Genomic DNA, 14,009 nt, shown 5'->3' on the forward strand with positions numbered 1-14,009 from the left:
ACATTCAAAGCTTTCCTTCAAGTGCTCTATCAGGTGTGCACAGTGAAGATTTAAGAGGACTATAGCTCTATCAGGCCTCCAGGAGAAGTTGCTGGTGGGGCAGGAGGAGCCGTTTGGACTATGAGAGTGAAGGCTGTTCTCTTTACAAAGGCCAGTTTTCAAGAACGAATACTCTACCAGCCCCTTATGTGAGAACTAACTGACTTAATTAAGAACCTACCTGACTTGATTTTTTTCCCACATGGACGAATGAACACAGGACTGCATGACCAGGACTTGCACAAGACTGGGCTCATTAGCATTCAGTCATAGATGAGGGAGGGTCTCACAGGACCCAGGCCCTTTCTAAGAAGGCATTGGCAGTTGATAGCTGCTGGAGCAGGGGAAGTTATTATCTTCAGTGTCTTCGCCACCTCTTATTTACCTTTGTTCCACAGATCACTGTGTACACAGACCTTGTGTGTAGCCCAGTTGTTGCAGCGTGAGTGTGAGTATTCACAGGGATCCATGGAAAAGAGACCTCAGACACACCTCGAGAATGAATTTAGCCTTTCTTGGATGCAGGGTAGATCTGTCTCTAAGGACTGAGCTGCTTTCCCTTTGCCCAGGGCTTCTTTTATTGTTCTCCAATTTACTCCATAGCCAGTTGGTTTCTATATCCTCAAAACAACCTGACTGAACTGCCAAAGTAAGACTGTCAAGCGCAAATTCTCAATAAAGAGGGTAACTAGGTTTTCTGGGTTTTTCCCCAATCAAGTTTTGCATAGGCTTTGTATCTTTGGGAAACTCTCCGGCAAGATCCACATAGGGCAACAAGAGAAACAAAAGGAATCTGTTAAACAAATGAGGGATTAGGGCTAGGTGCAAGCATGCTGGAGCCAGACCAGGGATAGTCCTGCAGGAATGCTCCCACACCAGGTTAAATCCACTCAGCTCCAAAACAATATGAGACATGAAGCAGGAGTCAGTTGGGAAGAGAATTTATTGGTTCATGTGAGATGGAGGGGAAAAAAAAGAGAATCTTAGATTTGAGTAGGATTAAAATGTATCATATACCTTTTTTGACAATATCAAAAAAGAAATTAAAGGGAAAAACTATGATAGTAAATATTTTTCTAACCACAAAAGCTCATAGTTTGGAACATAAAATATTTCTATTCATTTTTGATCAGACTACAGTGAGGAAGGGTGAGTGGCCCATTGTGATTTGACTGTGAATCTCGCAATGAAACAACTTGTGCTTTTAAAGAAAGGAAGATTAGGCCATTAGTTCTAAAGTGATGCTAATTACTAGCTGCCTGCATCTTGAGCAGATGGCTCAGAACACATTCTTTGCTGTCTCTGACCATTTTTTAGCATCTTACAGGAAAGAGGAGAGCCTAGTTTATTGTCTATTTGCAGCCTTCACTCTCCTTGTGTTTGGGTGATTAACGAAGGAGGATGGAGAACCTGAAAGGCAGGCCAGCAAGAGGCACAGCAAGTAGGACACCAGGAGGCTCCAGGTTAACTTTGTTGGGAAATAAACACACTTTTAGCTAATTTCAGTAATTCATCCAAATTGTAGAAGTTTAAACATACAGCATTGTCTTGTTGGTGCCTAACTTTGGTCCTCTGATGATCATACTCCTGAAGTTTACTGATTCCACTTAACACTTGTATGCACAAGATTTTCTTATGCTTGTGAAGATGGTAATAGGTCTAATGGGGGTTGATCATCATTAGTCAAGCCTTTAAACAGTTCTTTTTTTTTTCTTTTTTTTTTTTTTTCTTTTTTTGGTTTTTCGAGACAGGGTTTCTCTGCAGCTTTTTTAGAGCCTGTCCTGGAACTAGCTCTTGTAGACCAGGCTAGCCTCGAACTCACAGAGATCCGCCTGCCTCTGCCTCCCGAGTGCTGGGATTAAAGGCATGCGCCACCACCGCCCGGCTCTTTAAACAGTTCTTGACCTTGATAAGAGGCACCGAGCATCCTGTCCAAGGCCTCTATGTTTTTTCTTTGCCTTGGCAGTCAATCTTGTCAAATATAGCCCTGATATTTGTCTTGTGATCAGCAGATGTGATGAGGTTTTTCTGAGTCTGAGTCAGAACCTGAAATAGAGGTAACTTTTCATGACAAGGATCATAGTAAGAAACATGAGTCCTATCCATATGTACTCCTACAATATGCAGAAAATGGAAAGAAGCTCTGAATATATGATTTACACTAGAGCACAAATGATTTCTGTCATATTTTGTTACCAGATTAGCAACCTAAATTAGGAAGCAGATGACATACAATTTGGTCTTGACACCAATAGTTGTAGAAATATTTTCTTTTATTCTAATATTTCAGTAGTGAGATGGTCCTTGTTTTATGAGGAATGTTTGAAAATGTTTACTCTCTAGGTAGATAACTCATACACAATATGTTACCAAATGTGTTTTTTTTTTTTTTCTGAGAAGTAAATGTTTGAGGAAAGTAATGTGTCTGACCACCTCTCAACTGGACATCAAGGTGTGAATATACCCTTCCTACGCATAGAATTTTGTTGTGGAATATAATATTTGCTTAACCATGTAAAGATGTGTTGAATTTGTTTGTATTGCAGAATAATTGTTTAACTATGTAAAGATGTGCTGCTGTTTCACCTTGCCTGCCTAATGCACCTTATTTGTATAATAGAAAGATGAATGACCAATAGCTACACAGTAGAAGGATAGGCAGGACTTGTAGACAAAGTTAACAGGAGGAGGCATCTAGGCTGGAGAGAAATGAGGGAGAAAGAGAAAGAGAGATGCCAGAAGCCAGCCAGCTGGGCAGACACCAGCCAGACAAGGATGAACAGGAAAGTAGGAAATACAGAATGAAAACAAAGTAAAAAGCCCAAGGCCAAGCATAGATGAAGGGAAACAGATAAAATAATTTATTAGAGCTAGTGGGACAAGCATAAACTAAGGCTGAGCATTCATAATTCATAATAAATCTCTATGCTGTATTATGGGGGCTGGTGGTCCAAGAAAACCTGCTAAAGAATTGGGGGGGTTATAAAGCATCAAGAAGACATCTGCAAGGGTGCCTTTTGCAATGGCTTTGATATTTTTCCATATTTCACCTGAAAAGTTCTGTTTGTAGATCTCTTAGATAAACCAGGCATAAAACTCTTTCTTATGGTGTGTGTGTGTGTGTGTGTGTGTGTGTATGAGAGACACACAGAGAGTTTATGATAGCTTGTTTCTGAGAATACTGCGTTATTATTATTTTAGGCCATAACCAATGTTAGGATCATTCTTAATATATAAATAAATAACTTTTTAAAGAAAAATTGTACCACTGTCATTAGTATCCCCACCCCAACAGTATGGAGCTCCTAGTCTGTGCTCATTTCAGGGTGTGGAAATTTATTATCAGCATCCAAAGGGTGTGGGAAGTCTGTGTCTCCTTTAAGCACTTGCCTTTCTGTTCCAGTCCTTTCAGTAACTGATTCTGCTGATTGCAGCACTACAGGCTTTAGCAAAAGCCACAACAGGAAGATGAGTGATCAGCACCTTTCTGTGCTGCTGTTGTTTCTATCACCCATCTGGTATTTAATTCAAAAACTGCAGTGTATGCTGTAAGTGCCTTAATAGGGCATTATAAACTCTATAGGACCATTGCCTGATCACTATTTTTTGAAACAGTAGCACTCAAGCAGGGACAGATTAATCCCTCCTGGATGCTCATCAAGGTTTTATTTATCCCACCCAGTGTTCTGGTACAGACATATAGCACAAATAGCAAAGAGTTGAACTCAGACTCTATAATACAATATAGATTCAAGTATAAATAATCCCAGTCTAAAATGTGTTGAAAAACTTTGATTTTTGACTCACTTACAGTAATAAGTATGTTTTAAATTTATTTTTTCAGAAAACAGATTATATTTCGTTCTTCTGTAACATTCTAGGGAGGACCCATCCTGAGGTCATGAAAGGATCCATCACAGACATCATTTGCATTGGGTTTCCATTTCAAGAAACAGAAACATGTGCAAACGGAGACTGTACTTCTGCTTCCTAGCCTCCCAGACCTCAACAATCACATAAAAACTGTATTAATTACAACACTGTTTGGACAATGACTCAGGAGTATTCCTAGATAGCTCTTAAATCTTAAATGGACCCATTTCTATTATTTTATATTTTACCACGAGACTTCTGGTTTGTTACCTCACATCTTCACATCTTGCTTCTTGGGTAGCTATGTGGCATCTCCTTGACTCTGCATTCTCTCTCTCTCTCTCTCTCTCTCTCTCTCTCTCTCTCTTTCTCTCTTTCTCTCTCTCTCTCTCCAGCTCTGTTTGGATTTCCAGTCTAGCTTTATTCTGCTAAGCCATTGGCCAAAATAGCTTCATTCATCAACCAATAAAAGCAACACATTTACGGAAGGACATCCCAAATCAAACATGAATTCAATTCTTGACATATTCTAGCCAAGTTGATAAAGAACAATCCAGATACATCCTCTGTCTTCAAGAAAAAAAAAAAAAAGAAATGGTCATCATATTAACTTTGTTGAAGTACCTTCAAGTTCAGCTTAGGAATAAGATCTCCTTTAGCTAAAAGAGAGTGAATGTCTGTTCTGTGTTCTATAATAGAATTGATGGGCCTAGATAAAACTTCTACAGAGAAAATGATTACAATTAAAATGTTTTTAAAATAATATACATAGGGCCTACATGGGTATATGTTAGAGCTGTTACTTTGATGTTTTTGTGAGACTCCTAACAGTGGGAGCAGACGTGTAACTGACTCTTTTGCATGCACTTGTAACTCTTTTCCTGCTGTTGGATAGTCTTGTCCAGCTTTGGTATGAGGACTTTTACCTTGTCTTATTGTATCTTCTTTTGTATGTTTGACTGCTGTCTCTTAGAGGCTTGCCCTTTACTGAAAAAGAAAGCTAGGGGAAGTGAATCTTGGGACATATGAAGGTTGGGGAGGCTGGGATGAGTAGAGGGAAGTGAAACTTTGCTTGGGATGTACTGTATGAGAGAATTATTTTCCATCATTCTTAGATTTCCACTGTGCGTCATTGTAGTAGTGACTGGTTAATGAACATGCCAACCATTTACCTGGTAAAAGAATGTATTGTGGTTTATACTAAGAGTCAAGATGTACAATGGCTTTGTGAGTTACATAATTCATAGCATCCCAGGAATTTGCTGAATCCTGAAGAAAATAGAATGAAGAAGTAGCTTATTACAGGATTTTTTTTTGACCCAAGAAACCACACAGGCAAATGACAACATGGCTAAGTCTTTTGTAAATTTTGAAAATTTGAGATATCTAAATGATTAAGATCTTTCTGCTCTTGCAAAGGTTCACAGCATTATGTTTAGTGGCTAACAGTTCCTTTGGATACACACATAAACACGTACACAGAGAAAGAGATTGAAAGAGATTAAAAAAATAAAATAATTGCAACAAAATACATAAAAAAATATACAAAATAAGAACCTATAAAAATTTATAATAACATGGAATTTGGATGGACAACACATTTTTGTATTTAATTTTCAATAATAGTAAAGGAAAAAAAAGTAGATTAAAAAGTAAATATCGCAGTGGGGGAGAGTATGAAAGAAGCCAAAGTAAGGTAATAGCAATACAATATGTAAAATAAACTGACACAAAACATGAAAAGAATCAACATCAAAATTTCCATTACAAATGGTAAATATTGTAAGAAGGAGTAAATAAAATTGTTAGTTACCCTATAAAAGAAGCAGGGCTTTGACCAGGTATGATAATAACATATACACGTAGTTCTGTCACTCATGAAGCAGGAATAGAATTGCTTTGAGTTCACGGTCAGCCTGAGCTATATAGAAAGTCTCCATTTAAAACTAAACAATCAAAACAAAGGCAGAAATCTGGATTAGAATATTTGCACAAGAAAAAGAAACAAAATACAAAAAATTCACAGGATTTTATCAGTGGGATTAGGACTTGTCCCTCACACTTGAGCTGGTGTTTGAGAACCTATGCCCCATGCCCATATGCTTCACCCAGCCTTGATGCAAGGGGGAGGAGCTTGGTCCTGCTTAAACTTGATAATGCCATGGTTTGCTGACTTCCATGGGAGTCTTGCCCCTTTCTGAATGAAGGAGGAGTATGGGGGAGGGGTGGGTAGAAGGGAGGTGAGGTGAGGGAACAGGAATAGAGGAGGAAGGGGAAACTGTGGTCAATATATAAAATAAATGAAAAAAAAATTAATAAAAATCCCCACAGCATTGACACCAAAACTCAACTAACCAGAATTCAATGCTTATTTTGGAAAGATGTATGTGAATATGCTAATATTGCCCAATATGCTTATGTGTAGATTTATGTATAATGACTTGTATAATTATATTAAATTTATTATTACAGGTTATACTTGTATATATTTAAAATATTAATTTTTTTGAGTTTAAAAAATTTAAACCTGTAGACATGAACATGTATCCACAACAAGGCATCATTGTTTTCAGTGTGGGGGTGGCTTTGTCCTGTTACCAATTAACTCGATTTTACTTCTGTTTGGATAGAACTCTTTGTTTATTTTCTAAACATGTGAAATGAAATTATCCGCATTAAAATAATTATTTGTGCAGCATTAGAAAGATGAAAGTGTAAGAATTAAAAAAAATTCAGACACTGTCTTCCTATAGATTTTATTTGAAATTACTGAAAGAAATTTCATACCTTTGTAAAGAATATTCCAGATTAATTTAGTGACAGAGCTAAAAATACTCAAACCAATATGCATTCAAGTGAAACTAGGGATGCAGGTACTCAGAAATAGATGACGAAGAGTGAAAGCTGAGCGCTTAGAAGATGGCAGATTGGAAGGGCTTGTTACTTCAATATGGGCAGAAAAATATTCTGATTGATAATGTCCTGTCCTCAGAGCCCAAGAATCCACCAAAGTGGTCCTTTCTCCCGAGTGAAAGGAAAATTTTCTCTAGGAAGTCATAAGAGCAGGGTAGACTCAGCTTTACTTCTTCTCTGTCTGACCATGTCTCACAAATGTCAGCCATATTTTCTGTTGTTTTTAGTTCAGGTTCTACCTTGTCCCTGTAATTCCTTGTTAATCTCCAGTGAAAATTGAAGACTTTTGTGTTTTTGATGTTAAAATTCCTTATGTGACACATTGAAGTGATGGACATCTTAATTTGGCTTTTAATTTTTTCATTTTTTCAAATATTTGTGAAGAACAATAATTTTGAAAGTGGCAGTGTGTGTGCATTTACGTGTGCATGTGTGCGTGTGTGTCTGTGCATGTTACTGTGTTAGGGCAGAATGTTCATGTTCTAGAGCACAGGTATGGAAATCATAGGAGAGCCTTGCATGTCAATCCTAGCACTTCAACCAGTCTTCTTTCCTAAAATTGTGATTAAGTAGATTTTATTATTAAAGTATTTTAGACCACAAGAAAATTCATAAGTATTTCCGTATGCTCCTGCCCACCAATACACGTTCCCACTTCATTATTAATTCTTAACAAAATTTTAAAACTGGTATAATCAATAAGCATATTTTACCTATTGTTATCTAAAGTCATTAGTTAATGTATTAGAATTCAGTCCTGGTATCATGCACTTAATGTTTTGACATGTGTTTCTGTCTACCACTCAAGTACCATGACATATATTTCATTGCCTTTAAAGTTCTACAAGTTCTACCTTTTTGCCTCTTTTTCCTTATTCCCCCTACTCCCCTTGATTCTTGTCACAAGTTTCCCAATTTTTCACTATCCAGAATGGCTTGTAGAATGTCACCTCTGTGGACTACAATCTTTTATTTAATAATATGCATGTATTACTCTCTTATATTTTCCAAGCCTAAGCACTCTGGTTTATCACTGAATAATGTTTTGTTAAACACAGTTCATTAAACCATTTGCTTATTGAAAGACATCTGGACTAGTTCCAAGTTTTTTTCAGTTATAAGCCAATCTTCATATAGAGGTATTAACGTGTTGATGATATTAAAATTTCTTTGGTGTATTCCAACAGGAATGTTTACTGGGTCATATATTAAGACTACATTGATAAGTTTGATTAGCGATTGATAGAGTTTTATATTTTGCAATACAATCATAAATATATTAGCTTTCCTGTTGCACTTAGTGGGGTAATAGTTGGAGTATTACATCCAAGAATGTGTGTTATTTCACTTAATTTTTGGATTTTCAATTTCCTATGTCATTTTATTTGAGTAGTATTCTCTAAGACTAAGGTGTGGGACTGAGCTCCACAAAATGCATTTTATTTTAGTTGGTTGTGTCTTTCTGTAGTTGACTATGTGCAAAGAGAAGATTCCTTGATGAGGCTTGCAGACTGCTCTTATCTGCAGTTATAAGAACTAATATTTACAGATTGTTGTTAGGGATTATGTTATTAAAGATTATGTCCTTGTGTTATGTAAAATTGTGTGTATTTGTGTGTGTGTGTGTGTGTGTGTGTGTGTGTACATACTCCTCTGTCTCCTTGAACATGCCTATGTGTCATGGCATGTCTATGGAAATCAGAAGACAACTTTTGGGTGTCAGTCCTAGAACTGCACTGTGTTTGAGATAGGGTTTCCTCCTGTGGCTTTATGCTAGCTGACCAGCTAACTTCCAGAAGTTCTTCAGTGTTCTCCTCCATATCCAAGGAGGGGAATATTGGGGTTCCATATGCTCATGCTTCTCAATCTGGCCTTTGTGCAGGTTCTGGGATTTAAACACAGCTTTTCAGACTTAGACAGAAACAAACACTTTTACCTACTGAACTATCTGTCTCACCTCATTTGCAAACTCTTGGAGGAGTTATTTTTATGTTTGTGGTAGCAACCTTGTATTAAATTGTATATTGCACATTTTTTCAGTAATATACAGTGTGTTCTCATTCTTTTGAACTTAATTTTATACAAGAGATTTCGTCTGGTGAAGAACTGATAATTAAGTACATTTTTTGGAGATGATATATTCTGTGTGAACCAAAAATCAAGATCACTCTGGCTTCTTCCCAAGTCTTATTAGAGATCTTTTATACTATTACAGTTTATACTTACTATTTGATATGAATTAACTTTTGTGATGGATGTGACATCTAAATCTAGATTCATCTTCTTATGCATATTAAAGCCCATTTGTCTCATTATCAATTCCTGAGAAGACTCCATCATTTACAATAAATGGCTTTTGTTCTTGTACTTAGGCATTAGTATTTGTTTCTGAGTATTGGTCTCTCGGCTATTTGTTTTGTGTTCATTAACTTCTTCTTTAGAAAACGCAGACTAGCAAAGTGACTCCTGTCATATGTTTTTCTTTCCAATGCAGAGAAGTAAAAGGGACTGAACTAGGTGTTTCATTACACCAGGTAAGATTAACTTTTTTAAAAAAGATTTATTTATGTATTATGTGTACAACATTCTGCCTTCATGTATGCCCACATGCCAGAAGAGGGTGCCAGATCTCATTTCAGATGGTTGTGAGCCACCATGTGGTGGCTGGGAATTAAACTCAGGACCTCTGGAAGAGCAGCCAGTGCTCTTAACCACTGAGCCATCTCTCCAGCCTCTAAGATTAACTTTTAAAATGTCTAACATGCCAGGTTCTAAGTTTTTAAAAATTTTTTTTAGAACATACCTCTCTAGTAGAAAAAAAAAACAACTCTTCAAAACACTAGACCCAACACATCCACTAAGAGGAAAGAGATAAGTACAAAAACAAGCTTGTGATCAGCTTGATTTCTCCACTGTATGCAGTCGAGGATCCCAGGTCCATGAAGCAGTCCTGCCCATAATCAAAATGGGCCTTTCCTCATTGATTAATAAAGTTAAATTATTCTCAAAGGCATGCCTAGAGACCCATGACCTGGGTGATTCTAGGGTCTGTCAAGTTGAAAAGGAACACTAACTACCTCAGCTTCATTACATTCATTAGTTTTGACATGTTGAAACACCCGTGCTTCTTTAGAATGAAACCAAATGAATCATAGAGTATAATTTTTAAACGTGTTGTTGAATTTGGTTTGCATACATTTTGTTCCTTATAACCATATTATGATCTTCAAGTTCACAGAACTGCTACCTTTGTTGTTGCTTTAAACTATATTTTGAGAACTTCACACAAAAGCACTGCATGTATATTATTTCTGTCCCTTCAACTTCCCCCTTTCTCCCTCCTCCTCAAATTTATAGCCTTTCCTTTCCTCAATGGATATACAGCTTATTCAGTATACTTGGCATTGATTGGAAGAACATGCGTCCTGGCCTGACTAATTGAAACTGAATAACCTATGTAGGAGCTCCTCTCTGGAGGACACAGATTTTCTCTCAGCAGCCACTGACCCTTGTAGCTTTTCGTCTAGTGGTTGGACCCTGTAGAAATTCCACAATCCTTGTTAGTATGTCTGCTGGTGATATCATTATGTAAGTCTTGTTCAGGCAATCATATTGTTGAGATTTTGTGACTGATGTTTCTGTCATGTCTAGAAGCAGGAGATATTCTGGTCCTCTGGCTCGTACAGTCTTTTTGTTCCCTTTCTGGGATTTCCCCTGACCTTGGGTTTGTTTAGGGGTTATATTAAAGATGAACTAACTGGGGTTAGGCATTTCATGGTTAGTTCTCTGTATTCTGACAAGTTGGGGATCTCTGCAATTGTCTCCATCTGTTGCAGTAAGATTCTTGTTTGGTCAGTGGCGACACTATACCTTTAAGTGAGTATAAAGGTAAATATTTAGAGCATAATTATGTTATGTTAGGAAAACGGTTATTCTATGTTCTGCTCTAGGGTTTATGACCTCTAGAATCATGAGGGTGTGGCTAGGTTTCACTGTCAAATATGAATTCCCTCTCACCAACTCTTCCTTATGCCCAATTAGACAGCTGCTCCCTAATCCCAAGAAGAAAATATCACTATTGGATTGTGTATATATCTTGCTGAATCTATTGTTATTGTGTTTCATGAGCAATCCAGTTGTTTAGGACAACTGGTACACTTTCCTCTCTTGGAAGCTTGCAATAACACCTTCCCGTACTGTGACAGATAGTCCTCAGAGGGAAGGCTTCCAGTTTTAGTTCCAGATCAATTTCTCCATGTTCCATGATCAAAGAACATGATGTCTTTAGAAATGCCAATCTTTTTCAATTTCTGAAAGTTATCCATGCAATGACAATAACCCACATTGTTAGGGAGACAACTGTATCCTTCAACCAAGAACTTAAGTGAAGGGTTTCCACAACTGATCCTGGCATTTTCATAAGCTAGTTCATGGTTCTTGGTGGCTGTACCATAGCCATGTACTGCAATTCCATTAAGTATATATGTGCACACACATACACACAGTCACACATATATGTACATGTATTATTTGTCTAAACCCTGTGGTTTTTTGAATGATAAGTTCTTCAACAGACTCTGGCTTCTGAACACTAAGTTTTAAGTTGGTTATTCTGCTTATGTAGGTGTAGGGGAAGTAGACTTGATAATATCCAGGGTCAGGATTTGAGGTTTAAAGACTGGAATCATTCCCAGTGTGCTTTCTTTGTTTCATGCTTGAGTTCCATCCTCTACGACGCTAGCCTCTGCTCTGCCCTCATCCACTGTTGTGACTTTGGAATTACGAACCCTAAAAAACTCGTCTCCTGTCAGTGGCCTTGAGTACGGCATTTCATCACTAAGATAGCAATATAAAGGGTTCACATCCTTAGTGTTATTTATTTTTCCTCTCAGTTAAAGTTCCCCAATTTTCCCATTATCCTTTGCATAACACCTGTATCATCCTATTGCCTCTTGCCTCTCCTGAGCTCCTTCTCCTGTCTTCTCCCCATTGTCCCTTTTTTTGCTGTTCACCTGTGACTTCAAGTTATATACTGAAATCTAAAGATTAGAAAACTACTATCTACAAATAAGAGAGACTATGTTGGCATTTGTCTTTCTGAGTCTGGATTACCTCACTCAATATGATATTTCCAGTTCCTCCATTTACTTGCTAACTTCATGATGTCATCTCTCTTTACTTGTATTAATTCCATTGCTTGTACAAACCATATTTAATGCCCCTTTGGTGCCTTCAGTGACACCATTTCAAAAGGCATTGTTTTATCTCTATATGTTCATATGTTTTCTATAATTTCTCTTCTTAATTTCTAACTTCATTAGTTTGGTGTTTGACTTACTGTCTAAACTATGCTCCACTTTAGAAAAAAATCTCTGAATTTCTGATAGATGTATTCTACTATTGTTGGTTGTTATATTTTCTCTATATTTACTTTGTAAGGCCATTTGTTTCATAATGTAGTTTAACTCTTGTCAATTTTTTGGTGTCAATGACGAGAAATTTATATAATTAATTGTATTTGTGTGGTGGTGGTCACATCCAGTATTGTTTGTTCTGCGAATTCGTTGCTAAAACAGCTATTGCATATCTGTCTGCTCTCTTTTCTTCTTAATGTGTTGTCGCTTCTTTTGGTATGTAAGGCCACCTGACTTTGCTCTGCAGGGTATGAGTAAAGCTGTTCCTGCTTGCTCTGCTTTCCAGTTGCTTAGAAGACAATGCTTCACTTTTTCTGTATGTTCCCATGAATGGTGCTTCTTTTAAAGCAGGGTCTCCTGTTGGTCAGCACAGCTTCCAGATCACTTCTGAGCTAAGGAAGTTCTTGAATTTCTCATCTTCCTATTTCTATCTGTCAAGCATTGGGATAATGTGTGTGCTCCACCATTCCTGCTGCATTTTGATGTGCTCTAATCAAGGTCTTTCCCAATTCTCATTTGCTTACATACCCCCGGGTTTGTTAACTTCTTTTTTTCTGTTAAGAATTCCTTTATTTGTATTTAAATGTTGTATAGTTATCCTGACTTCATTGAATTCAGTTTGAGCTTGATAATTCTTCATTTTTCCTTTAATTAAGAAAGCTAGGTTTTCTGGTTGTGGTAATTTTAATTAGTAGCTTTTTCATTCAATGACCTTCTGACTGAGTTTCTAATGAGATAGCTGCTATTATTTTTATTGGTTTGCATTGTAGGGGAAGGTATATGTCTTGAACCCTTCAATAGTCTTTGTTCCTTCAGTCCTCATAGGATCTTAATTGTATTGCAGCTTGGGTATGTAATTTATTGATTACATTTGCCTGGGGTTCCAAATGTCTCCTTTACTTAGACATCTAAAGCTTTTAAAAGAAGAGGAAATTTTATATTTTTCCATTGAATATGTCTCTAGTTTATTTTTATATTTATTTTTATATAAGTATATTTAGTTTATACATTGAATATATTATACTTGCAGAGCATCAACTACACCAATTTTATGTAACCCTTGTCTCTGAACCCTTTTAAGAATACTTATATTTTCTATTTGTAATTATTTTGATTTTCCTTTCCTGCTGTTTGAATGCTAGAATTAGTCAACCATATCTTTTTTTTTTTTTTTTTTTTTTTTTTTTTGATTTTTCGAGACAGGGTTTCTCTGTGGCTTTGGAGCCTGTCCTGGAACTAGCTCTTGTAGACCAGGCTGGCCTCGAACTCACAGAGATCCACCTGCCTCTGCCTCCCGAGTGCTGGGATTAAAGGCGTGCACCATCACCGCCCGGCTAGTCAACCATATCTTTAAACACTAAAATTTACCTTTGGTTTGATCTAATATATTGATGAGGCTTTCCAATGATTATTTTTTGAAATACAGAACTTTGAATTTATATTTCTTCTAAAATCTCTGTTTATCAAACTTCTTACAAATATCCAGATTTTCTTACTTAATTCATATAGTTGTTTTTGTATTTTCTTAAAGTTCATCATCATATGATCAAAATACACTGTATGAAAAATTTTAAATAAAAATCATCACCTTCTTGAAAACTATTTTTATATTTCTCTTTTCTGGTTTTTTACTTCAACATCTCTGGATATTTTTCAACTTTTAAGGGAGTCAGGTTATCTCTTTGTCATAATTTATATGTTTTGTTTTTATATATGTGCATATATTGTTGTGGCTTGTTCTTCTACCTTTATGGAAAACTCATTGTAGGT

General features: G+C 36.7%; 1 protein-coding gene across 2 annotated transcripts in view; it reads left to right on the plus strand.

Moving 5' to 3' along the window:
* Nucleotides 1–14,009, plus strand: part of LOC119823426 (cysteine-rich secretory protein 1-like) — a 63,989-nt gene that overhangs the window by 13,868 nt on the left and 36,112 nt on the right. Inside the window, exon 2 of one of the 2 annotated variants that reach the window (XM_038343437.1) lies at nucleotides 9,320–9,359. The exons of the other annotated variant lie outside the window; for it this stretch is intronic. The gene's annotated coding sequence lies outside the window, so the exon portion shown is untranslated. The remainder of the gene's footprint in view (nucleotides 1–9,319; nucleotides 9,360–14,009) is intronic. 2 annotated transcript variants of the gene reach the window in all.

This window comes from Arvicola amphibius, chromosome 9, assembly GCF_903992535.2.
Source record: "Arvicola amphibius chromosome 9, mArvAmp1.2, whole genome shotgun sequence".
Taxonomy (NCBI): domain Eukaryota; kingdom Metazoa; phylum Chordata; class Mammalia; order Rodentia; family Cricetidae; genus Arvicola; species Arvicola amphibius.